The 26771-nt window shown below is 40.4% G+C and overlaps 1 protein-coding gene across 12 annotated transcripts in view; it reads left to right on the plus strand.

Annotated features, from left to right (window-relative positions):
- zfhx3b (zinc finger homeobox 3b) overlaps positions 1 to 26771 on the plus strand; it is a 533557-nt gene that overhangs the window by 174613 nt on the left and 332173 nt on the right. For 5 of the 12 annotated variants that reach the window (XM_057852489.1, XM_057853588.1, XM_057853541.1 and 2 more), the window contains exon 1: positions 11293 to 11538. The exons of 4 other annotated variants lie outside the window; for them this stretch is intronic. The gene's annotated coding sequence lies outside the window, so the exon portion shown is untranslated. Of the gene's footprint in view, positions 1 to 10909; positions 11081 to 11292; positions 11539 to 26771 lie in introns of those variants that run through there. 3 more of the 12 variants (XM_057852978.1, XM_057853062.1, XM_057853463.1) reach the window with 1 other exon arrangement.

Raw genomic sequence — 26771 nt, forward strand, 5'->3', positions numbered from 1 at the left:
TGACCATAGGTGAGGGTAGGAACGTAGATCGACCGGTAAATCGAGAGCTTCGCCTTTTGGCTCAGCTCCTTCTTCACCACAACGGACCGGTGCAGAGTCCGCATCACTGCAGACGCTGCACCGATCCGCCAGTCAATCTCCCGCTCCCTCCTACCCTCACTCGTGAACAAGACCCCAAGATACTTGAACTCCTCCACTTGGGGCAGGATCTCATCCCAGACTCGGAGAGGGCACTCCACCCTTTTCCGGCTGAGGACCATGGTCTCGGATTTGGAGGTGCTGATCTTCATCCCAACCGCTTCACACTCGGCCGCGAACCGCCCCAGTGAGAGTTGGAGGTCACGGCTTGATGAAGCCAACAGCACCACATCATCTGCAAAAAGCAGAGATGCAATGCTGAGGCCACCAAACCGGACACCCTCAACGCTTCGGCTGCGCCTAGAAATTCTGTCCATAAAAATTATGAACAGAATCGGTGACAAAGGGCAGCCTTGGCGGAGTCCAATCCTCACTGGGAACGAATTCGACTTACTGCCGGCAATGCGGACCAGACTCTGACACCGGTCGTACAGGGACCGAACAGCCCTTACCAGGGGGCTCGGTACCCCGTACTCCTGGAGCACCCTCCACAGGACTCCCCTAGGCACACGGTCGAACGCCTTCTCCAAATCCACAAAACACATGTGGACTGGTTGGGCGAACTCCCATGCACCCTCGAGGACCCTGCCGAGGGTGTAGAGCTGGTCCACTGTTCCACGGCCGGGACGAAAACCACACTGCTCCTCCTGAATCCGAGATTCGACTTCCCGACGGACCCTCCTCTCCAGCACCCCTGAATAGACTTTACCGGGGAGGCTGAGGAGTGTGATCCCTCTATAATTGGAACACACCCTCCGGTCCCCCTTTTTAAAAAGGGGGACCACCACCCCGGTCTGCCAATCCAGAGGCACTGTCCTCGATGTCCACGCAATGTTGTAGAGGCGTGTCAGCCATGACAGCCCCACAACATCCAGAGCCTTTAGGAACTCCGGGCGGATCTCATCTACCCCTGGGGCCTTGCCACCGAGGAGCTTACCAACCGCCTCAGTGACTTCAACCCCAGAGATCGAAGAGCCCACCTCAGAGTCCCCAGACTCTGCTCCCTCAAAGGAAGGCGTGTCGGTGGAATTGAGGAGGGCTTCGAAGTATTCTCCCCACCTACACACGACGTCCCGAGTCGAGGTCAGCAGTACACCATCTTCACTATACACAGTGTTAATGGTGCACTGCTTTCCTCTCCTCAGACGCCGGATGGTGGACCAGAATTTCCTCGAAGCTGTCCGGAAGTCGTTTTCCATGGCCTCGCCGAACTCTTCCCATGTCCGAGTCTTTGCCTCGGCGACCGCCGAAGCCGCAGTACGCTTGGCCAGCCGGTACCTGTCAGCTGCCTCCGGAGTCCCACAGGCCAAAAAGGCCTGATAGGCCTCCTTCTTCAGCTTGACGGCATCCCTTACCGCTGGTGTCCACCAGCGGGTTCGGGGATTGCCGCCACGACAGGCACCAACCACCTTACGGCCACAGCTCCGATCGGCCGCCTCAACAATGGAGGTGCGGAACATGGCCCACTCGGACTCAATGTCCCTCACCTCCCCCGGGACAAGGGAGAAGTTCTGCCGGAGGTGGGTGTTGAAACTTTTTCTGACAGGGGATTCTGCCAGACGTTCCCAGCAGACCCTCACAATACGTTTGGGCCTGCCAGGTCTGGCCAGCAACTTCCCCCACCATCGGAGCCAACACACCACCAGGTGGTGATCAGTTGAAAGCTCCGCCCCTCTCTTCACCCGAGTGTCCAAAACATGTGGCCGCAAGTCCGATGACACGATTACAAAGTCGATCATTGAACTGCGGCCTAGGGTGTCCTGGTGCCAAGTGCACATGTGGACACCCCTATGTTTGAAAATGGTGTTCGTTATGGACAAACCGTGACGAGCACAGAAGTCCAATAACAGAACACCACTCGGGTTCTGATCGGGGGGGCCGTTCCTCCCAATCATGCCCCTCCAGGTCTCACTGTCATTGCCCACGTGAGCGTTGAAGTCCCCCAGTAGAACGAGGGAGTCCCCAGAGGGGGCGCTCTCCAGCACACCCTCCAAGGACTCCAAAAAGGGTGGGTATTCTGAGCTGCTGTTCGGTGCATAAGCGCAAACAACAGTCAGAACCCGTCCCCCCACCCGAAGGCGGAGGGAGGCTACCCTCTCGTCCACGGGGGTAAACCCCAACGTACAGGCACCAAGCCGGGGGGCAATAAGTATGCCCACACCTGCTCGGCGCCTCTCACCGTGGGCAACTCCAGAATGGAAGAGAGTCCAACCCCTCTCGAGAGGATTGGTACCAGAACCCAAGCTGTGTGTGGAGGAGAGTCCGACTATATCTAGTCGGAACTTCTCTGCCTCACCCACCAGCTCAAGCTGTCATAAATCGTCGTATTTCAAGCATTTCGTCACATGTAGAAACAAATGGCGAGTCAAATTTTACATCGGATGTCGAAAAGATCGTGTTTCGAAGCGACCGTATGTCGAGGTACCACTGTAGTTCTAAAGATGGTGGACAGTTTTGTCTCAATTGACCTGATGATCGGAAATTGTTTGATTTGTTGAGCAACTTTTGAAAATGTTAATACACTTATCTCAAAAAATGATTGAGGCTCTTTTGTCAGTAAAATGCCGCTTTTAATCTAATGTAGTAGTAATATAATGTAGCTCACAGTAGTATTTTCAGATAATCAGCATACATTCATTATGCATTATCATAATTCGATACCAGTGTTTTCGACTACGTACCGATATTAAAACCAAGTAATAACTACACTATCACTTTTGTTAAAAATTCAGTCAAGACATATTTTTAAACAAACTTTGTCTTTTTCTGACAAAGTTAGTCCAGAGTTAGTCTAAATTAAGCAAAAACATCTCTCCATGAGGTTAAGGTTAATTGTTAATGAATTAACGGAAACAACCACAGAGTTTTAGTATTTGTTCAAAAATAAATTGAACTGCATAATTGAATAGGTTCAACAGTTAAGCGTGACACAATGAAGTTAGAAACCATCATCGATCAACTGCTACCTGACATTGGATCCATGCTGTTCTCCAAATATCAGTGGTGACACGAACGACCAGTGAGTTACACAACAAGCTGTGAACATATTTTTTAACACTGTCAGAACGCGTACCTGTGGTTCCACAGGCCTTACTATGTACCAAAAAAAAGCTAGTTTGTTGTGTTATGTCTTCTGCTTGCATTTGCGTCAACCAAATAGTTTTCTGCTGTCATTCGGTGTGTTTGTGGGGTTGGCGTGTGGGGGTGGGTGTACGTGTGTGCAATTGTCACACTCACTTTTTGTGTACCAAGTCAGCGTGCTATGCTAAGCTGTGTACTACGTTAACTTGTGCGTGCTATGATTTATGTTAATACGTGGCACTCATACAGTGTTATTACGTCAACGCTGTCTCATTCTAGGCTCTTGGCCAGGATTTTTAAAAAAACTTAAATAATTGAAAAATATACCACATTTTTAGACTACAAGTCGCACCTGAGTATAAGTCGCACCAGCCATAAAATGCCCAACGAAGAGAAAAAAAACATATAAAAGTCGCACTGGAGGATAAGTCGCATTTTTGGGGGAAACTTACTTGATAACATCCAACACGTAGAACAGATCATCTTGAAAGGCAATTTGATATACAAATACAATAGAGAACAACATGCTGAATAAGTGTACAGTGTGCATGAACAACGAAAAGGGAACATACTGTCCTCAACAGGACACTACGGCTCGGTCCTGGCTATACAGCGAGCTAAACTCCCAATGACGATGCTGGACGTCCGTATAATTTGCTGAATCAATTTCGTCCAAGATACCAAACAGGTTCGCATCAATGTAAATAAATGATAATTAGGTGCTATTACAGCAATGACAAAAACGGTTAGCATGTGTTCGCTAGCATTAGCACATCGTTCAAACAACCACACAACTGGATCTAAGTGTCCGATTGCGGGTGAAAACACACAACAACAACAGAAAAGATGCTCCACACAGGCGTTGCCTCTGTAGAGATATTTTACAAGCATAAACAATGAACGTAGGTTCGGAGCTGTCTCTCTCTCTCTCTCTCTCTCTCTCTCTCTCTCTCTCTCTCTCTCTCTCTCTCTCTCTCTCTCTCTCTCTCGCCCACTCGCTCAGACAGAGACGCTGCGTAGCTGTCCGTGTTCTTCTGGCGTGTGAGCGCTCTTCTTCGCATAAACAAGTGCGAGTGCACCCCCACGAGGGTGTGAAAGCACCACAAACTAAAAGCATGCATTTCATTATAAAAAAGCGAATGATAGAATTGAATACACATTGCCAAAGGCAGAACGTGAACATGGCCACAGCTATTAAGAGTTATTCCAATAACTATAGCATAAAGAGCAAGCTAACAAGTTTACCAAACTATCAGTGTCACTCCAAAACACCAAAATAACATGTGAAATGATATCATAATGTGATAATAATTTAACACATAAGTCGCTCCTGAGTATGGGTCGCACCCCCAGCCAAACTATGAAAAAAAAAACAGCGACTTATAGTCCGAAAAATACGGTAAACACTTTTTTAAAAAATGAAAAAATATTTCGTTTTTTCTCGTTTTGTCTTGATTTAAAAAAAAGTTGAATGAAAAAGAAAATATTTACTGTTTCCCCTATTTCTCTAATAATAAAAAAAAAGCCAATAAGTAAATATTAAAACTTAAATTAAAAAAGAGAATTTCCTTTTTTTATTATCTTTAAATGCAAAAATTATGAAAACCAAAGGAGAGTTTATTTTTTCCTCAAGTGTTTTTATTACTCTTCATAGAGAACAAAACAACTCTTGAATATCTGTCAACTTAAAAAAAAAGTAGGACTTGAAAATTTTTCAGATTAAAAACGTGTCTAAACGATTCATCACTGTCAAAACAATTGTTGAGTCTTTTGATAATTGATTAGTTGTCGATAAATTGATTTATGTGGCCAGTGTCAAAGATGAGTTTGAAACCCTGACATACAGTATGTTACCTGTAATCAATAAAGTGACAAAGCTAATTTTTGAAGATCTGATTATTTCAAGTTAACGGTGGCACAAAGCATTCTACGAAAAATGTTAGGTGTTATATTGAACTTGGGGTGAGCCAAACATGGCTGGTCCCCGCTTCATTATCTCCCTCTGGAACCCTATGCGTCACCCCCCAACCCAGCCTGCTGGGCCCGCTACCGCAGCCGCCACACTGGCCACTCGGCCGAGACGAAAGGCAATGAAGTCCAAAACATGCCGTTCATCTTCCAGATGGAGTGATTTACTGATTCCGCATGGGCTCTCTCATTGGACTTCGCTCCCCACTCTGCCGAATAAACATTTATATTCTTTAACTTGATGTTCTGATATTATAAAAATAGAAATCAGGTAGTTCTAAATGAATTTGGAATGTTGTGTACATCACCCACTGATGGAGAAAATATATAAAAATTGTACTGTGGAGGGGGGTGTTGGCGGGGTGAATACGTATGACTGCTTTGGAGCATTCTGAGGTGAGTTTTTGCCGTGAAAGAATTGCCGTCAGCTTTGCTTTTTCTTGCTGAGTTGCACAATACAGGGCAGGGTCACCATTATTTGTATTTTCCTATTTTTATATTTTTATTACCTTCCATAAAAAGGGGGTTGTTGGGGGGCTCTCAGGGAACTGCCTTTCACTCCCCTAATTTTCTCATCACTCAGATGCGGCCGCATGTCTCTTCTCATCTCTCCCATCATTTGTCTCTTAAATAATAAGCCTTTACATCTGCATACTGAATTGGGTTGGGGAAATAAAAGACCAAAAGAAGACATTTGCGAGGGATACGGGCGAATAGAACTGAAAGGCTATATGATAGGTGGGAGCTGGGGGGAGTAAAAGATGAGAGAAGTGACCTTATTGTTCTTCCGTGGTTTGCATGCGACCGTCCGTGAGCCGCCATGTTTGAGAGGGCCGCCATTTTCTCTGGTTTGCTCATTACTGTGTTTGATTTTCAGCAGGGCAGGGACGTGCTGGTCACTGTTCCACCCTGCAGGCGTCACTTGAAGGGGGGTGTATTATGTCTGGCCATGAACGCGTGTGTGTGTGTTTGATGCATGAGAGAGGGACTGCAAGAGGGGAGCCAGGGGCACTCTGGATGAGACAAAAAGACCCCTGGGTTGGAGGCCAAAGCTCAAGTTCATCACCGCAGACAATGAGAAGCTCTTCACAAAACAATCGGCCACTCGCTAATGTTGGCCCGAATCGCATTTCCGCCACCTTTGCTCGGCAGTGAGCCTCTTCGGCATCCGCTTCACGTCCCCCATGGGTGCGTCCAGCTACTTTTAGTTATAAACCACTACACCCGGTTGGCTATTTGTGTGTTTATTGTGCATCATAAAGAGAGAGATGCAGTTTTTTTCTGGCCCGTGCCCACAGGGGTCGGCCTGTTGTGAGTACAATACACGGTGACAGTGCAACCACTCTACCGCACACTTTTTACCACCACTCACGAGCCCCCCCTCCTCTCCGACCCACCTCCTGTCCTTCTACCCCCCTTGTGTCCCACTCGCCGGGACATCTGCTCCCCCAGCGTAGCCGCCATTGTGATGCTCAGCACTAACAGGGGTTTTAGCCACTGGTGGTGTGAAATTAAACAGCCACCTCATCCCTTGATGATAAGTGGCGTCCTGTCTTCATGCTGCAGCTATCTCGCCGTCACACAGCACAAGGTCATGCTTTCAAGGGTGATCATGGGAATTACAGTTCACTATTGTTAAGAAAAAAAAAAAAAAAAAAAAAAAAAAACAGTGTACATGAAGGCAAGACTGTTGAAACTGTTTCTCACCCAATGTCAAATTTAAACCTTCCTTCATGTATGTGGAATAAAGAATATGAGCACACAAGGTTGAAATCACATAGAAATATTATGATGGTTACTAAAATGTAATCAGAAAAGATTTTTTTGGGTGGGGGGCTCTGAAAGGAATTGAATCTTGCGGGTAAATTATCCTTTTAATATTAAAAGTTAATATTTCAGTATCACCATATATTTTTCATCCGTCCTTTGCATTTTTGCAAATATAATGTATCCTTCCACACTGATTTCCCTCAACAGCCTTGATGAGTACTTCAGATGTGGATTAAAGCACTCAATTCTAAGAGGGAAATGAGTAATAATTCAGAGATATTAATAAAACATAATAATGCCGTTCAGGAACATCTAGAGTCTCAAAAAAAAAAAAAAAATGAAGAAAGGAAAGGAAGATTGTTCCTGTGTTTTGTTTAATGACACTGGAAGATGTCGAGAAAGTCGTGGACGCAACTGGGCAAGAGTGTTGGACAGACTGAATGTTTAATTTCACACCACCAGTGGGGGTTCTGTTGGGTGGGGAAAGAAATTCACTGGACGGTGTTAGAGTTGATCGAACCATAGATGATTATTTTAGATTTAGTATTTAAATAGTGCTTCATACGTACAGGTAGAGTGGGCAATTTTAAGTGAATGTGTATTTCATATCACTTTACTCTCATTTTCAGATGGTGAGAAAATGGAAATAAAAGGCCTTTTATTTTTTACTTACAAAGGCTTTTTGAAAGTCCACATCATTAAGACAGTTTTAAAATGATTCTGAATGACTGTTACAGCCAATATAGTCATTTTGCAGTTGTGCTAATGGCGGTGATAGAACAGGCCGACTCGGCCCTGGACCACATTTGGCAGGTGTACTGGATGGCCTTTTACGTTCCTCATGAAAATGATTGGAGCCACACTAATGGAGGTGAGTTCGACCTGGTACACCTTTCAAAAGGTAATTCTGTCATCTTAAGGAGTGTGTTATTTTTTTTTACCTTGAGTTGTAATTTCTTTTTTTTTTTTGCGCTCCGATTATGCCTGCTTGTTTAATTAATCTCCATCTAAATCATGAAATTAGCAAACTGTTGTAAGCTTTTTCAGGCATGTCAAGTTAATTTAATTATAATTTGCATTCAAACTTTTTGATTGAAACAGATAATGGAAATATTGCTTTGATAATGACTCGTGATAAAATGTAGAGAAGTGTTGTTTTTGGCGGCCATTTTAATTTTCATCTTAAGTCTTTTGGACGTAAATACTTATTAGTCTTAGTCATATTTTAGTCATTTCAAAATGTGTTAGTCTTTGTCTAGTTTTAGTCAACGAAAAATCAAATTTCGCTTAGTTTTAGCCAGCAGTTCTCAAAAGGTTGTGTCTATAAACTTCTAAAGTTTTAGTTCATGAATAAATAAAAAGTTTTCAACAATTTCAAATGAACATGACAAACAAGCACATAACTGTAGAGTCTACAAGGATATCACCATTTTCATAATGATAATACACATTCAGCAGGAAAACAGAACATTATTTGCAATCAATTAAACTCACCTGGATGCCACGAACTGTATGTAAAATGTTTTCCAAGAGTTTATGAAGACACCAAGTCACCACACTAAATGCTAATGCTAACGCGAACGCTATGCTAACGCTACAAGTTAGTTCAGTGTGTGATGGTCACTCAGCACAGACCTTGAAAGCAGGGATCCCCAACCACCCGGCTGGGGACCGGTACCGGTACTGGTCCATGGCGCAATTGTGACCGGGCCGCAGAGAGATAATGAATAATTTGTTAATGACCGCAATCCGGCCTGTGCCTATTGGCACATTGATGTGTACTTGTCCTCCATAATGACGTAGGCGCATCAGATTTGTTCCCAGAAATAATAAGCTCACACGTTAGCGGAGATAACTGTAAAACAGATGTCTTTGAACAGCTTTTTTATGGGAAAAAGGCCACTTGCTGAGCCAAAAAAGGAGCCTACAACAAAGTCCATTCGGCATAATATATCTTTTAAAAGCTAGCAAACGAGGCAAGAAAAGGAAATACATTGAAAGCATCTTACTTTGTGGCGAACCGTATTGCTAAAGCCAAGAAATCTTTCACGATTGGAGAAGAACTCATTACAGCTGCGACCACAGGTATTTGTTGTCAAGTTTTAGGAGAGGGCACTGTTAAAAAAGGTTGAATGAGCGTACAGTGAGTTAAATTTTCCCTGCACTTAATGTTCGTTTTAAGCCCCGTCGTGTTATTTTATATTTACTGTAATTTTCTGCCACATATTGCTGGTCCGTGAAAAAAAGGCCCACATCACACCGGTCCGTGATGCAAAAAAGGTTGAGGACCACTGCTTTAAAGGCAAAAGCAACATGGCATATCTGTCCTAGATAGGAAAGCTAAACTTACCAAGCAGCACCTGACACATACGTTTCACAAAAGGAGATTGGAATGGACACAGGCTTACTCACCCGCCAGTGAGTAAGCGTGTGGGTGGGGCGGGGGGTTTGGGGGGCGGAGGCACAGCACGTCACATGAGTGACACGACCAAACACTGCTAAATCTGTGCCAACTCCACGTACAATAAGAAAATATCCCACATTGTGAATTTATTACGGAAACTATGGCACATTTTCAGAGAGAAAACTGGCATCCATCTTGTTATGTTTTAGTTTCCCAAGACACGTTTTCAGCGCTTCATCGTGACGTCATCGTCATAAAAAACTAATATTTTCGATTTTCGTCATCGTTCACGAAAATAATGACGTAGAGGAAGGGCAAAATTAACTTTTAGGATTGAATGAAAATGTTTAAGCATCTTTTCAAATGAAGAGAAAACACTCAGAATGAGTTGTTTGCAATTAGTATCATTAGAATGAACGATTTTTGAAAAATGTAAATGTAAAATTACATTCTAGCCATTGAGCTTTTTCACATTGTCTTGGGCTACGTTCACACTGCAGGACATGATGTCCAATTCGGCAATTCATTGTCATGTGTCACAGTGTTTACGGAAGTATGGAGAGGTCTCAGCCGTCACACTTTAGTTACAAATTTTGAGAATTTTATGCTACTGGAGCCAACATTTTTTGTAAACCTGATAGCTTCATGTGCGGTATCTGGAATGAAATGGTCTTTTGTGCGCCTTCGTCCACAATACCCGTTCACATTTGTGGTTTGTTTTGTTTAACAGTAGGGACGTATGTCACTTGTTGATGATATATTGGTCACATTCATGCAGATATGCGCTCATTCTCCAGACATCTGATACTTATCCACAAACAATTAAGCCCAGATCAAATTGGAATTGGACTGTTCATACTGCATTAAAAAAATCTGATATGAGCGTTAGTCACTCCAACGGTTTTCTTTCTTTTGCTCATTCTCTTTATTTTTTCCTGTCCTTGTCTTTTTGTTGTCTCTTTTGTTCTATAAAGGTTTTTTTTTTTTTTTCCCAGTTTTTTGTCATTTACTGTTTCTGTCTTCCCTCCTTTCTTTGCTGACAGTTCTTCAGTCACACACACACACTGACTCTCCACACACATACACACAAAGTGTAATAAATTGAAGCCATTGTGATGAGGGGAAAAAAACGAATGGCACTGTGATTTGGGATGGCTCGTAGAACGATGCCCTCAAGTATCACCCTGGATGATAAGGCAATCCCAGTCACTGCATAAATAAATACATTTAACTTATATTCCATGTGTTTTTCCCCCCGCCTCCCCAAAAACCTATCACTTATGCACCCCCACTCCCTTCACCCAGTGTCCACTAGTGTTTAAAAAAAATGCATACAGCTTTTGCAATAAATAATGCATTTCAGTAATACGCATTCAGGTGGAGTCAGTCTTTGGCCCCTTTGCTCACACATACAGGGAAAAGCAAAATATTGAACAACAGACAGGGGGGAGCGGAGTCCGGTGACGGCTTGATGATAGGCTCGGACGCCAAAAGAGTGAGAAAAGAGAAGAAGAGTGAGAGAGTAGTAGAAGATGGAGGGGCAGGAGAGGGAGAGAGTGGCAAGCATATTATAACTCATCCATGTGGATCACCCTAGTAGATTGGGAGCAATCCCTTGTTGAAATTGTCTTCTAAACACTTTGGAAAAAGACAAGGAGACGGGACGGAGCAGCCAGCCTTTCTAACTCTTTTCTCCCTCTGCCCGCTGTCCTGACTCAGGTAGAGAGACCTCTGACAGACTGCTGCTTGTGTCTGTCTCTTTCACTTTGTGTGTGTATTTGTGCTGTCCTTGTGAGCCGGCTAGTGAGTGCGTGCACGTGTGTTGGAGCTTCAGCAAGAGAGAGAGAGAGAGAGACAGCGTGTGTGTGTGTGTGTGTGTGTGTGTGTCTGTGTGTGTGAGAGTGAGTGTAAGGAAGAGGGGGTATTATGCACCGTGGATGTTGCTTTAAACAGCTGCCTACAAGCCCAGGTATTGCGCGCCGGCTTCTAAATAAGCAGCACGTTCATGGTCCCCCACCCCCCTTACCCCCTTCAGGACTGTGAAATCAGACTCATACAGATGCGTGGGGCTTGAGCAGAAGCACGAGGCGGCTCCTGCATGACTTACTGAGACTAGAGGTGTAGAGGAGCAGCAGAGAGGGGACTGTAACAACATAGAGGGGGAAAAAGACAGTAAGGTCAGTAAATCCTTTCGTAACGTGTACTGTGGTGGAGTCAGTTGACTTTGGAGTATTGATTGTGGAAGTTTGTGGCAAGTGTGCGCCGGTTTGAGGCTGCCAGCTGAGAGCACTTGGTAACACTGGACTGAGGTGCTGCCAGGGAGGGTGGGGGGAGAGGTTTGTGTGAGTGTGTTGGGGGTGGAAGTGGTGGTGGGGGGGTTAACCCAGAGTGTCCCAACTCTAAAGTTTGCTGTGGGTTTGCAAGGTATACTTTCTTATGTGTGCTTAAAATGCATAATTGTTTGCATTTAACCTAAAATGAGGGTTGCTGAAGTCATTTTCTAACACTTTTTGACAAAAACAGAACGTGTTTGGCTATTTTATATTGGTGTTGTTGTTGTGATATTAGGTAAAAAATTACTTATGCTCTCATTTATGTATTTAAAGTGCATGGTAATCTCTGTGCATAATGCTGGACTTTTGGAACCTATACAGTTAAGTGCTGTGTTTGCATAACTGAAAGCAAAAGTACATATAGACTGTTTAGGGTACATTATAAATAGCCTAGACTCAAACCTCAACTGCATTTAACCCTTTATAAGGCAAGTAACTATTTCGGTAATTTAAAAACAAACAAAAAAAAAAACTTATGAAGACCTGGCATCCACGTATGTGGACATCACATTTGGGTCATGTAGGCCAATGTGGTGTCCACATATGTGGACGCCCCGTCCCAATGAAAATTCTAAAATATAGATTTTTTTAATTACTAATTTTTATTAGATAATTAGATTTCAGATAAGTTTTTTTTTTTTTTTTTTTTTTTTTTTTTATGAATGAATACAAACATAAATCCATAGAATATTACTAACAACAAAATTAATAAAATTACAATTAACAATATCAGAAATATGCACTAGTTATGGCTCCCAATAACACAAATTTTAATGATTTTTTTTTTTTTTCTTTTTCTTAATTTCATAGAAATTAACTCGCTTCCTGCCGTCGACAGCGATAGACATTCAATTCATTTAAACTGGGAGAACTGGCTGTGAATGCTTATGTCTCAATGCCACTGACGGCACATGACGTCTAATTCATTTTGATTTGGAGGCTAGCAGCAAATTATCGTTCCCAGTCCAAATAGATTGGACGTCTCGGGCCGTCCATGGCTGCCAGTGAGTTTATTGAGTGGCTATAACTTGTTGACATTTTGGATATGATTAAAAAAATATATATACTACATCAAGCCAGAATGCTATGGTTGTAAATTTATCTAAAATTAAATTGCATACATTACAACAATACCGAATAGCCCACCATTCACATAGGGTGTATTTGTCAAAGACTGCAAGCAGTCTGTGTGTCGTGGTGATGTTGGCCAATGAGAAGGGTCAGGGTGTCCATGTGACCATCACAGACACAGACCACCACCCCTACCCCCCACTAAACAAACACGCAAAATCGTTGAGTTTTAGTGTGTTTTTATACCAGGTGACTGAACTATTAGCCAAAAATGTGCACGGCATTATATTAATTTTTCTTCATTTTACAATGCAAAGAAAAAAAAAAGCTTCATGGCTGGTTTTTGCTCAAGGGGTTACAGGAGAACTGCAGTTACACCATACATGCCGGCATTTAAATGCATTGTGCAAAAGTGAAAAAGCCACCTCGACCAAATTGTCAGCAATACTAAAGACATCAACACAAAAATTTCAACCATCCATCACAACTGTCGGCCCGTTTCTGTGGCGACAGTGATTTATTCGTGGGCTGAAATCCATTTGGACTCCCTCGCTAACTCACTCACTTCCTCACATTCACTGTCACACACGCAAACCCCCCCACCGACAAAACCGTGTACTGCCACTCACATGATATTAATAAACATTTATTTGACGTCTACAAGTTTTAATTGAGAATTCCCTGAGCTGCATTGGCATGTTTCTCACAATGTATTTGACTGTGTTGGGAGTAACTTTTTGCTTTATTGCTCCTGTCATATTTTAACTCCAAGCAAAGTAAGTAGGGCTGGTCTTTGATTGTTTTAGCTCGGTGATGAGCACCCCTCCCAGGAAGGAGCAGGTTATCATGGCAGATTCTGGTTTTGCGTTTTATCTGCTCGCGTGCATGACAAGTGGATGCATCAGCCTGCGTGAAAACTACACTGACGAGTGTGTTTACACTGTTTGACTGTGAGGGGGGAAAATACAGGAAAGCAGGCTTGCTTCCATTATTCATTTCATTTCCTCCTTTTTTGCCACAGCTTCTGTGGTATTTTTTCATATGTTCTATGATAAGTCATGTCCTATTCCCTGCACAAGCAGATTTATCAGTCGGTCCACTGCTACTAATATCCTCGATCCAGCAAGTAGCAAAGCCCCCGCTCAAGTCCTAAACCTTGACCTGAGCCCATGACTGCTCCCTTGGATTGTGAGTCACGTGAGAATTTCCTCATGGATTCTGCCATATTGTCTGATGCCTGTCATGCAGATGCTCGGTTACGAGCTGAAGCCAGAGCTGTCAGCTGTTAATGTTTTTATCTGTCTGCGTTACTGTGTTAGACAGACGCACGTCTGGCCTGTGTGTGCCTGGAGTTGAGGGCAGCAGAGATCTGTCGGCCTGCTCTAGCCTGCACACGTCTGGTGGCCTCGTGGCCAGAGAGGTCACTCAGGCTCCCTGAAAGCCAATGTGTTTCTAGCTTGCTTTATGCATCAATGTAAAGGATTAAACGCACAGTAGCGAGTTTTCAATTAGTCATGGTTTTAATTCTAGCCAGTATGTACTGCATTTCTGTCAGAATAAAATTAAATTAAAAACATCAAGCATGCAGTATATCAACATAAAACGTGTGTCTTTATTTTAACATCATTTAAGAAAGTACTTTTACAACAATGTAATGATCATTTTAAATGAAAAAATATGCAAATTAGTTAGAATTAATCAAAGTGTAGAGATTAGTGACAGGTGTTATGCAGAACAATGTCTTAGGGATTCAACCAATAGTATGGTAAAGTGTTCTCTTTTTTTTATATTATTCAGTGCAACACCGTTTTTAAGTAGCATTTAGAGTTGTATTTTACTTTTAAATACAATATTGTAATTTTTGCACTATGAGCCAGTACTTCTGACGCTACTTGGATTTTTGCAGGCTGCATGTCTTGTGGGGTAAATATCCCATAACACAATGTGGACACCTCTTGTCTTTTTGTCCAGTGCAGTTTTACAGTTATTGTTGATGCTGCTTATAACCAGGTTAACATTTCAGTCATAAAATTAAGGTAAATTTGCATTTAATCTTTTAGAACTGTTTTATTTCGAACATTTCTTGAAGTACAATTTCTGTATAAATTTATATTTAATTTAGTGCTGTCAAACGATTAAAATTTTTAATCGAGTTAATTACAGCTTAAAGATTAATTAATCATAATTAATCGCAATTCAAACCATCTATAAAATATGCCATATTTTTCTGTAAATTATTGTTGAAATGGAAAGATAAGACACAAGACGGATATATACATTCAACATACGGTACATAAGTACTGTATTTGTTTATTATAACAATAAATCAACAAGATGGCATTAACATTATTAACATTCTGTTAAAGCGATCCATGGATGAAAGACTTGTAGTTCTTAAAAGATAAATGTTAGTACAAGTTATAGAAATTTTATATTAAAACCCCTCTTAATGTTTTCGTTTGAATAAAATTTGTAAAATTTTCAATCAAAAAATAAACTAGTAGCTCGCCATTGTTGATGTCAATAATTACACAATGCTCATGTGGTGCTGAAACACATGAAATCAGTCGCACCTAAGCGCCAGCAGAGGGCGATAAAACACCAAAAAACACAAGTAACAAGTGGACATTACACTGTGCTGTCATTTTAATCTGTTCGAGCGGGGCATGTGTGTTAAATGCGTCAAATATTTTAACATGATTAATTTAAAAAAATAATTACAGCCCCAATTTAATTTAATCATTATTTTGGTTACAATCTTTGAGTACTGCATAATGTGACAGTGGCTTGATGAAATATACTTTTTAGGGGTTAGACATAGATTATGTTCTATTAACAGACTTTCTTTGTGAGCTAAGTATTATTTTTAGGTGGTTCTTGGCGTAAAAAGTTTAAGAAGCACTAATGTAAGCAGACAACAGTTAACTGGTTAAATGTCGCTCTGGAGCATGACAATACTAATGACATTGCTTCTTTAGTGTCTTGCTGAAGTTTAAAAGGTCTGCGTGAGACCTTGAGTACTCCTGGTCATAGTGATTAAACTCAGACTAAGGTCTGGGCACGACCATGATAATGTGCCAAATTTACGCGTGCTCCCAAAATCCTGGATTAATGGCTTCTTTAGGAGCTTAACATGGTCGCTCATTCAAACATGCGCTGGATTGACTTTGCTGCTTGTTAGCGCCTGTCGACTGCAGGAAGAATACAGGGGGAGCCATCAGTCCTTACACTTTGCCTTGTGACAACACTCATCTGGTTTGACATGCTGGGAATCATTATTATAATTAGGAATGAAAAATGTTGACAGAATTGTATATGAATTTTTGTTATACAGTACACTGCAAGCAAACAACATGCTAATACTGATGGATTTTGCACTGCGCTTTTTACTGGGTCAGGCTGTAAAGAATTGAATATTAAATTAATATATAGATATAAGTAAACATTTGTAAATACACACTTTAATACTAATAAAGGTTTAACATTATATATATATATACACATATACACACATATATATATATATATATATATATATATATATATATATATATATATATATATATATATATATGTATATATATATATATATATATATATATATATATATATATATATATATATATTTATAACATTATATTTTCCGTTGTTTGCCATCATAAGAGGATGGCAATTCAATCCCTCCTATCTGTAAGATTTTCTTATTGGTGATTTCACCTTGAAAATGGTATAAAAAAAATAATAAGTAACTTTTTATTTTTATTCATTTATTTATTTTATGTTTCTCCCAAAAGTACATTTGGTGATTATTTGTAGATTCTAAGATGAGAGATGGCATTTGGCAAGATTTAAAATGGGTACGTATTCATATATTCATTTGTTTATTTATGTATTTTATTCATCGTTTTTTTTCTTTCCAAAAGTCACATTTGTATTTCTGGATTGCTCGATTTTCCATTGACCAAAAAGCTTTCTGCAAGACTTTTCTTCTGAATTTAGCTACTTCAGCTATTCTTTTTTTCAGAAAGAATTTCATCTTGATAAAGAGAATCCCAACACTATTTTTTTTCTAAAAAAAAAAGTTTTTCAGAAGACAGTTACTATGTTTCAGCATCTGAAATTTCCAGCTACTTAAATGCTTGAATTTTATGTGTGATGGCACTGTAGTGATGAGCTTAGTATGCAAAAGCAATGTTGTCTTGTGTGTAAGTAATTAATTTGTTAACTGATTCAAGTAACATTTACTGATACAGCCCTTAATGACAAAAAAGACTCAAAGGGATTTACGGAGCCAAAGCTGACAAAAATGACAACATCCCATAATCTAACAAACCTCCTACACCCCCAAAAGGGAAGAAAAGACTCTGAACCCCAAATGGGAAAGAAAGAAAGCTTCAAGAAAGGGACCGATGACTGGGAGATCCCCTTTTCAGGATGGCCAAGTTACAGTGGACTTTGTGTGAGATACAATAATCACATTGAGTAGCTCTCTACTGATTGTCTCTTGTACAAAATTGATTGCACTAAACCATTAATTTGTGATCTAAAGAAGAAGATGTCAGCTACGTGGTCTTGAGTTTGTACATCCATGGCAGCATTATGCACAGAGCTAATCAGAAATATTCCTGTCCCATAAAGAAAATAGATCGATTGACCATTAATTTTACCCAAAGTATTTCAGTCATCCCATCAAAGCCAATTCCGAAGTATTAGTTTCATGCAATCAAGACATTCTCATTGCTGCCTGGTTGTCGTTCAAATCAGTGTCCACGCTGGCCTCTGGCTTCAGGAAATCTGCAACAAGGAACGACAACGTAATCACGTTGGGCCCACTTGCAAAATGTCTGAACTAAATACATGCGGTCCTTCCTCGTCTTATTACAGCTTATTACTGCAGTCATGTGCATAATCACGCATGTGCTTTGGTTATGTGTGAGTAACTTTTGCACCCCCAGCTGCAATCCTGACAAATTATTGTGCATTTTCAGGCCTTCTCGTTTATCTGGCTTGTCGCCTGTGTCTATAAGAAGAAATGCAATTGTTTGTTTTATCAGCATGCTCTTGGCCATAACAAATAATTCAATATCCCAATCAGTGAGGAAAACAATTATGTGGCGTGAATTCCATTTTCTCCTTGCGGACAATAGGATGTACTAGAGTAAAGAGTTAGAAAAAGCAGTACTGTGTTTGTTTTACGGTATGAAAAAGGCAACTTTCAAATTTCCCTGAGTAAAATTTCTCATTTTGATGTACTGTTCCTGCCCCGTGTTTCATAGCGTGCTATCTGAAAGAGTAATGGCGCTGGTGTTTGGTGCTATGTTGATTCAATCGTGGCTCTTCTGCAATAATTCAGGAGCATGCGAGAAGGGGCGGGGTGAAAGAAAGGAGGCACCATTTTACTCCGCCAATCCCCCCCTCGCCGCCATCACTGGAATATAATCCGCTGTCTCCTGACCTTCAAATCATGCAGCGTTGCAGTCATTCCAATTGGCCCGGCCGCCATTAGCGTGAAATGTCCTCTAGCCACTCGGGCTCGCGCGCATGGAAGGTTTCCTTTCTGCCAGCGTGGTGTCCCTCCTCTACTTTGCTCCCTTTGCTTTACTGCGCCCCCTGAAGCCGGACACGGAGGGTGGGGGCGCCACGCACGGAAATGAGCCGCCACAGGAGATGCTGTTGGTCAAAAGATTGTATGGAAAACATTCTCTCCATTAAATAACATTGTTGCTTTATCGTCCTTTGTAAAATTGACTCTTGCCAAATGTCACACACAGTAAGTATACATACATCTGGAAGCATCCAATGTGCAACATCAAGCACTGAATTACTATACACAGTTAAGGTGCAGATGGGAAAATATTTAGTGATCCAAGAACCACTATAGTGAAGAATAATAAATTAAAGAACCAAAGCAGACCAATATGTTTACAATAAATTGTTTTATTTCTAAAATAATAATAATAATCATAATATCATTTTGGTCACTGTTACCTAATGCACGTTCAACATTAACACTGCACTCAAATATAGGACATTGAAAAAAACAAACAAACAAAAAACTACAGGTGCACGGTAATTATTGGTCCGATAATTATCGGTCTGATAATAGGAATTATGACGTCATCCCAATAAATCCGATAATATTATTAATAGGCTTGATAATATATCATATTTTTAGCACGTTGTCGGTGGATTGGGATGTGTGCGTTTGTTTCCACTCCTGTTTTGCCAGTACAATGTATCAGTGACAGTGTGTGGTTTAGGAAGAGGGAGTTATGCCACAAATCAAGCACTCCCTTTCTGTGACGTAACGCTCAAGCAACAACAGTGTGCAGCACGGCTGGCTAGTAAACAACAAGCATGGCGTCGGTAGTGTGGGATTTTTTTTTCTAGTTATCAGTGGAAAACTGATAAGTCAAAACTGTTCTCGTCTTTGTTTTGTTCATTATAATAATGCTTATGTCATCATGAAAAATCTAGTTAGGTCAACGGCAAATCTATGCTGAATCAACAACTAGTATTTTTTACCTCCGCGTGTTCAAAAACTCAAGTGTATAGACATTTAAAAATTATATGTATATTACCGGTTATTGTATCGCTATCGGCCTTGAGGAGCAGGAAGTCATTGGTATCGCTTTTAAAAAATGGATATCGTGCACCCCTAAAAAAATCTTTAAGTAATGACAAAATTAATTTTACACAAATGTTATATAAAAACTTTCTAAAAAGGTCATTAAAGCAATCCATTCTAAAACAGCTTCATTGGATTAAACCATTTTTACATTAACTTTTAAATCATACACATCAATCTAACACATGTCAATTGTCTTAAAATTCAACAGTACAAACAAAAGTATCCCAACATGATAACTTGATGTACGTGAATGTGTGAATCGGTGGTTAATGATGACACTCGCAGGTGGATTACACTTCATGAGAAAACTTTCCAAGATGGTACAGATTGGAAATTTAAATCAGTAACTTTAAAGGTCCTAAGAAATAGTGACTAGGTCAAAAAAATGAAAATGACTGCAATATCATATAGAAAATGAATTAAGCACGCAAATCTTTCTGTATTTGACCATTTCATTGCTATTCCATCCAAAATTCTGCAATTCTTGTCGTGATGTCACAACCAGAATTTATGATCAAATCTGGCTTTCTAGGGTTGCGCTAGCTAGTAAATGTTGACAGAATGGACACATAGAAACAACAGAATAGAAAGCCTATGAATAGCATGCTGGCAGACAGCAAAAATCTGCAGCTCATTTTGGTCGTGACATCGACTTCTGTCAGGAGATTTTTTTGTGTGGGTGGGGCGAACAAAAAGGAAAACTCATTTGGGTCTAGTTTCAAGCCTTTTCTGTCACGTTTTCATGCCACTGGAGGGAGCATTTGTAATGCTAGTGGCTCGCATACAACACTTTAAAATATGTCCGGGTATGTTTATGTTCCTATTCTTTAATTATATGATTTCATTATGTTGATTTCTGATACTTGATTGTTGCATCTCTTTTCGTTTGCTGTGATGTTTGCATTATTCTAATGAAATGAAATGGGCACATCTGTGTTCTACTAAAAGCAAGTGTCTTTCTAAAACGACATATTAAATACAGCACATTTCTTAGTCAGAACTGTGCATTCTTAATAGTGTTTCAAGTAGAATAGTGATGAAAATGAGGTCAGAAATATTCGTGGCGATCTCTTCAAGTGTTGCTGTCAGTGTATTTTGATGGTTATGTAGACACTGCAAACGTTGCTCTCTGCCATGTGTGTTTGCCGGGCTGCCAGCCCGGCAGCTGTTTGATGGTGTTTGATGGAGCATGTGTCCGTAGTTCCATCGGCCGAGCGCGTCGCACGCAGGATGTGGCTCGACCTGCGCTTATCGCGTCGAAGAAGAGGTTCGACCGACTGGCCCGATGGAATCATATGCCAGAGCTCAGCATGTGTTATGTTGCGAGTAGATAGATGGATCAATAATTGAAAGAGGACACATTTGATATGATCTGAATATTAAAAATATATCAGAGGGCAAACAACATCCATGTCTGTCTTCAGATGTGTGTTGAAAGATGTGTGTCAAATCTCCAGAGAGAGGCTTTATTCAGAAGGGTCAACGGGTTCACTCTGCGTTTGATGTATGAAAGAATATTTTTAATATCGTCATTTTGGTTGTTCCTTCTTTCAAAAAAGCAGCGGTAAATAGCATCAGCCGCAGCTTTCAATTTCATCTTTATTGTCGACGCGCCTCGTAAATTATTTCTCCTCCATATTCATAACTACAAATAAATCTCTGTGACCTAGAATTCATTTTAGGGTAATTTCACAAACACGTTCATATCTCGACGCTTCCCTTTTGTTTTTTTGTTTTGTCAGATTGGGCTGACTGTCACTGCTTGTTGTGTTTCTGGGACAATTGAAAATGTGTTTTAGCTCCTTTTACTCGCTGCTGACATGGCGTTTGGGGTTTGTGGAGAAGTGACCCAGGTGCAGAGTGCCAACTGATCAGATTGTGTACATAGATAGCCATTGTGTCGCCTGATATTGTGCACGACCTCATCTCAAGTCTATCTCTCCCTACCGCGTGTTATTACACACTGTGCATGCATTTTGTTTTTTGATTAATGACCCCGCTGGGGTGCATCCATAATGCTATGACTTGAGGTAAAATTGAAATGCATGCATTGGATGCATTGGATTTTGATATTATCGCCCAATATACTTTGCAAGCCTTACATTGGTGAAAATAATGCTGGAAAAAGACTACACGTCTTGCTGGCGTTGCATTATATTGATTAGAATAAGACACAAATACAGTGTTCAACACAGTTGAAGAGTGCATCAACATTCATTTAAATGCCCTCATCTGTGTCGCATACTGTATATCCTTTTTGTTTTATAGTAAAGTCAGTCTGTAGCAGTAGAATGTTTCATTTCCTCCTAGAAATTGTCTTCACTAATGCAGTGGGCTTATAAGACTGGAAAAAGTCAACATTGTGATGTTTGATAACCAGATCAACCTGAGGACCATGCCAACAGCGGAACAGAAACAGTTGGTCTGAGAACCACAGTTAATGTGGATGCACCTGAAACATACTGTGCCAAGTAAGAGGAAATTTTAAACTTATGACTTCACAGTACATTTTTCAAGAAAAATATGCCATCTCTTGACCCACCCCGTGTCTGTAATTTGATGCACAAGAAACCACCACGCCCGATGAAAACAACCAATTAGATTGGCATGCAGTCATGGGCAAACTCTTTCTGGGCACGCCCTTACACCCTCACACATTAGTATTGGAGAGCGTTACTGTGATGCTAAACGTTATTTTATGTGTGCCTGAGAATTTTCAACAAATGACTGACACCATATAATAAAAAATCATTAGAAAAAAAGTTTTGTATATTTTATCCTCTTCAAATTACAAGGAATTAAAGCTTCTTCCCAGAAATTACAACTTTGCATTTCTGATTGGTTGTCTTTTAGAAAGTGTGGTTACGTGTATCAAAATAGAGGCTGACGATGAGGGCAGAGACATCAGATTTTTTTTCCCCTGAAGGATCAGATTTATCATGTATACTGTCAAGTCATAATTACTGTTGAAACAAATATGGCTTTTTTATCCTCCGTCTTCCCCTTTTAAGTACAATGGCATATTTTTCATGTTTTTTTTTTTTTTTTAAGTTTTTAACTGCGTAATTTAGTATGTACAGTAAATATAAAGGAATAATTATAATGTTAAGTCAATATTCTTTCAACAGAGAGCCTTTATGAGTAAACGCAACATTATATTTGAAGTCATTTGAATAATATCCGAATATTTACTCCAAATGGATAAAGTATTCATTGTATAATTCCCAAACTATGTTAATTTTTCTGTTTTTGTATACAATTTACATTTATTAGCAGAATTTGAGGGCATTATAAGATAAACTTTCTTATGCAGGGTGTTAACGTGGTGTTTAATAATCTGCATTGTTTTTACATCAAACACATTTCTGCAGAAGGACACATTATTTGCAAGAAGTCAAAAACAATGTTTACTCTTCTTTTAAGCTGGCAAGTATTATATGGTTATAGCAAATACATACAGCACGGAATTATTGTCACAGTTTTTGTTTTTTAACAGTATTTAGCACATATACTCATGGAAACTACTCATATACAGTCCTTAACAATCAGAAACATTTCTTTGCACTACTGAAATTAAAATACTTTTTTCAATCTGTTTATTAAAAATAAATTACACTATTCCTTAATCACACTAGTTAGTTAGTTTTCATCCAGGTTTAAAGAACAGGCTCACTTGCTCGATCATCATGCTTTTTTGTCCGTTTGCAGATACAGGAATGAATTTTTCATAACATATTTTTAAATTCTGGAAATATTTGAAGCGTGCATCTGTGTGTGTTTGTGCAAATGAAAATGAAAAATGTGGTCTGGGACGGATGGGGTCGTGAGGGGGCCAAGCTGTCCCTGGCCATTCATTCTCTCTGGCCCTCCTGTCTAATTAATGGGCCACATTCATACCCGTTATTGCACCGGAGGGTCTGTCACTCATTAATCACGTGACCTTCCGTGCCACACTTAATGACCTTGGAGGAGTAGATCAGCTGGAGATGGCTGAAGCGCTGGAATTAAATTGTTTCTGGAAGTGGTCACGGTCACATCAGCCACTTCAACAGCCACTCAGCTTGGGCCCTCTCTGGTTACAACTATAAGACTTACCATTGGCCTTCATGCATACAGTTTGTGACAATTTGTACTTGTTCATACTCTTTTCATGTTCAGTTTGTGGTGGGAGTGATCATCATATCGATTTAGCCCTGTGTAAGTCAAGGAACTGTCTTATGCAAATAAAACTTGACACTGTGCCCTATCTGAAGTTAGTAGAAGCATGTGATTTCTCCAGCCAATCGGCACGGTGTGTTCTGCTTCTGACTGTGAGTGGCACGTTGTTCTTTTTTCTGCCGTTGTTTTTTCCGTGCTTCCTCTAAATGAGTTACTTTGAAAACTTATGTTTTACAAAAATGCAAAGTCAAAAATAAATGAAACCAATGAAATAAAAATATATATGTATGGTGGTATACCAACCACCACAGGGCTAAAAGACCAAAAATAACTTGTTGTTTCTGCAGTATTTCTTTTGCATTGCACAACTTACATTTGGTTTGGCTCTTGTCACACTCCATGCCTCAGTTTTTACAGTAGAAGCCAAAGTTAGCCCAAATTTCAGACTTATAAAGGGGCTTCGGGGCATCATATATCTCCATCCCTGCCATGTTGAAACCTTTGCTCTGTGGTGCCAATTCCCACGGGACTATAGTGTAAAAAAGCCAGCCGGGATAACTCTCGCAAGATGCTGTTGTTTCTTCAGCAAAATGCAAGGCAGCTGTGCGCTGCTGACTAGTGGATGGGAGTAAAAGTGCAGCCACTGTATTGTTTATTTCCACCAAAAACACACTTTTGAGGATCGATACGGATGGACTTTGAATCAATACGAGAATAGCGTCATGTAATATATCTCAGAATCGATTTTTCTAACACCCTTACAATATACTGTATATATGTGTATAAAATGTATATAAATCTTTACAGTTAACATTGATGATTCTTTGAGTGTGCATCATCTTCAGTGAAATACGGATTAAAAGTGACATCCTAACATACCAAGGCAATAATGATAAAAGAAATAAAAATTGAAAAAAAAGAAAAAAATATGTTATTCTCTCCGTAAAGCACGGAATTCATTAAATGAACTTCCCATATTACCATGGCCACTGGGAGGCAACTCTGCAGTGCGGCAGTAACGCAAGTAACAAGTGTAGCAGAGGAGAGAAAAACAATGAAAAAAGCTTTGTCCATACAACTTGTTTTTGGCAGTTAAGAAAGAGTATATGCCTGTGAGAGCTTTTGTTTTGAGACAAGAAGTGATGCTAATTTTTGTATCATAGACTTCGCTATCAGTTGACGGGACATGGGGCTCGGGCCCGATCTTTGGGGGGCCTGTTTTCAAAACCTTAAAATTCAAATGTTTTCAAAACCAAAGCCGCGAGCAACCTAAAACCAAAACGGTCATCTCCCTTAGGCATGTATGAGTCTCCATGAGCAGCTACATAAAAATAGTCTTTCCCAAATAAAATCCTGATTAATTATTTTTTATACAAGTATAACAAAACTTAAAATGGCTATAAAATTCTCAAATTTTACGCTAGATGCACAAAAATCACCAAATACAGAGATAATCACCTATATTTTCACGATCAATAGCAAAGCTTAATATACAATGGGGTAAATAAGCATTTATTCAACCACTAATTGTGCAAGTTCTTCCACTTGAAAATATTAGAGAGGCCTGTAATTGTCAACATGGGTAAACCTTAACCATGAGAAACAGAATGGGGGGTTTGACGGAAAATCACATTGTTTGATTTTTAAAGAATTTATTTGCAAATCATGATGGAAATTAAGTATTTGGTCAATACCAAAAGTTCATCTCAATACTTTGTTATGTACCCTTTGTTGGCAATAACGGAGACCAAACGTTTTCTGTAACTCTTCACAAGCTTTTCATACACTGTTGCTGGTATTTTGGCCCATTCCTCCATGCAGATCTCCTCTAGAGCAGTGATGTTTTGGGGCTGTCGTTGGGCAACACGGACTTTCAACTCCCTCCACAGATTTTCTATGCGGATGAAATCTGGAGACTGGCTAGGGCACTCCAGGACCTTGAAATACTTCTCACGATGCCACTCCTTTGTTGCCCTGGCTGTGTGTTTGGGATCATTGTCATGCTGAAAGACCCAGCCACGTCTCATCTTCAATGCCCTTGCTGATGGAAGGAGATTTTCACTCAAAATGTCTCGATACATGGCCCCAATAATTCTTTCCTTTACACAGATCAGTGGTCCTGGTCCCTTTGCAGAAAAACAACCCCAAAGCATGATGTTTCCACCCCCATGCTTAACAGTGGGTATGGTGTTCTTCGGATGCAATTCAATATTCTTTCTCCTCCAAACACCAGAACCTGTGTTTCTATTAAAAAGTTTTATTTTGGTTTCATCTGACCATAACACATTCTCCCAGTCCTCTTCTGGGTCACCCAAATGCTCTCTAGCAAACCGCAGACGGGCCTGGACGTGTACTTTCTTCAGCAGGGGGACACGTCTGGCAGTGCAGGATTTGAGTTCCTGGCGGCGCATTGTGTTACTGATAGTAGCCTTTGTTACTGTGGTCCCAGCTCTCTGTAGGTCATTCACTAGGTCCCCCTGTGTGGTTCTGGGATTTTTGCTCACCGTTCTTGTTATCATTTTGACGCTACGGGATGAGATCTTGCATGGAGCCCCAGATTGAGGGAGGTTATCAGTGGTCTTGTATGTCTTCCATTTTCTAATAATTGCTCCCACAGTTGATTTCTTAACACCAAGCGTTTTACCTATTGCAGATTCAGTCTTCCCCGCCTGGTGCAGGTCTACAATTTTGTCTCTGGTGTCCTTCGACAGCTCTTTGGTCTTGGCCATAGTGAGTTTAGAGTGTGACTAACTGAGGTTGTGGACAGGTGTCTTTTATACCGATAATGAGTTAAAACAGGTGCCATTTATACAGGTAACAAGTGGAGCCTCGTTAGACCTCGTTAGAAGAAGTTAGACCTCTTTGACAGCCAGAAATCTTGCTTGTTTGTAGTTGACCAAATACTTATTTTACACTCTAATTTGGAAATTAATTCTTTAAAAATCAAACAATGTGATTTTCTGTTTTATTTTTCCCACAATCTGTCTCTCATGGTTGAGGTTTACCCATGTTGACATTTACAGGCCTCTCTAATCTTTTCAAGTAGGAGAACTTGCACAATTGGTGGTTGACTAAATACTTACTACCCCACTGTATCATATAAGTTTTTGCCCGGAATAGGATTTTTTTTTTTTTTTTTTAATTTAGTGTTTTTAAAAGCTAATAAATCACTCAATTTTCACATCAGAAACTTAATACTTGAGAAAATCATGCCAAA

The sequence above is a fragment of the Corythoichthys intestinalis genome, chromosome 1 (assembly GCF_030265065.1).
Source record: "Corythoichthys intestinalis isolate RoL2023-P3 chromosome 1, ASM3026506v1, whole genome shotgun sequence".
Taxonomy (NCBI): Eukaryota; Metazoa; Chordata; class Actinopteri; order Syngnathiformes; family Syngnathidae; genus Corythoichthys; species Corythoichthys intestinalis.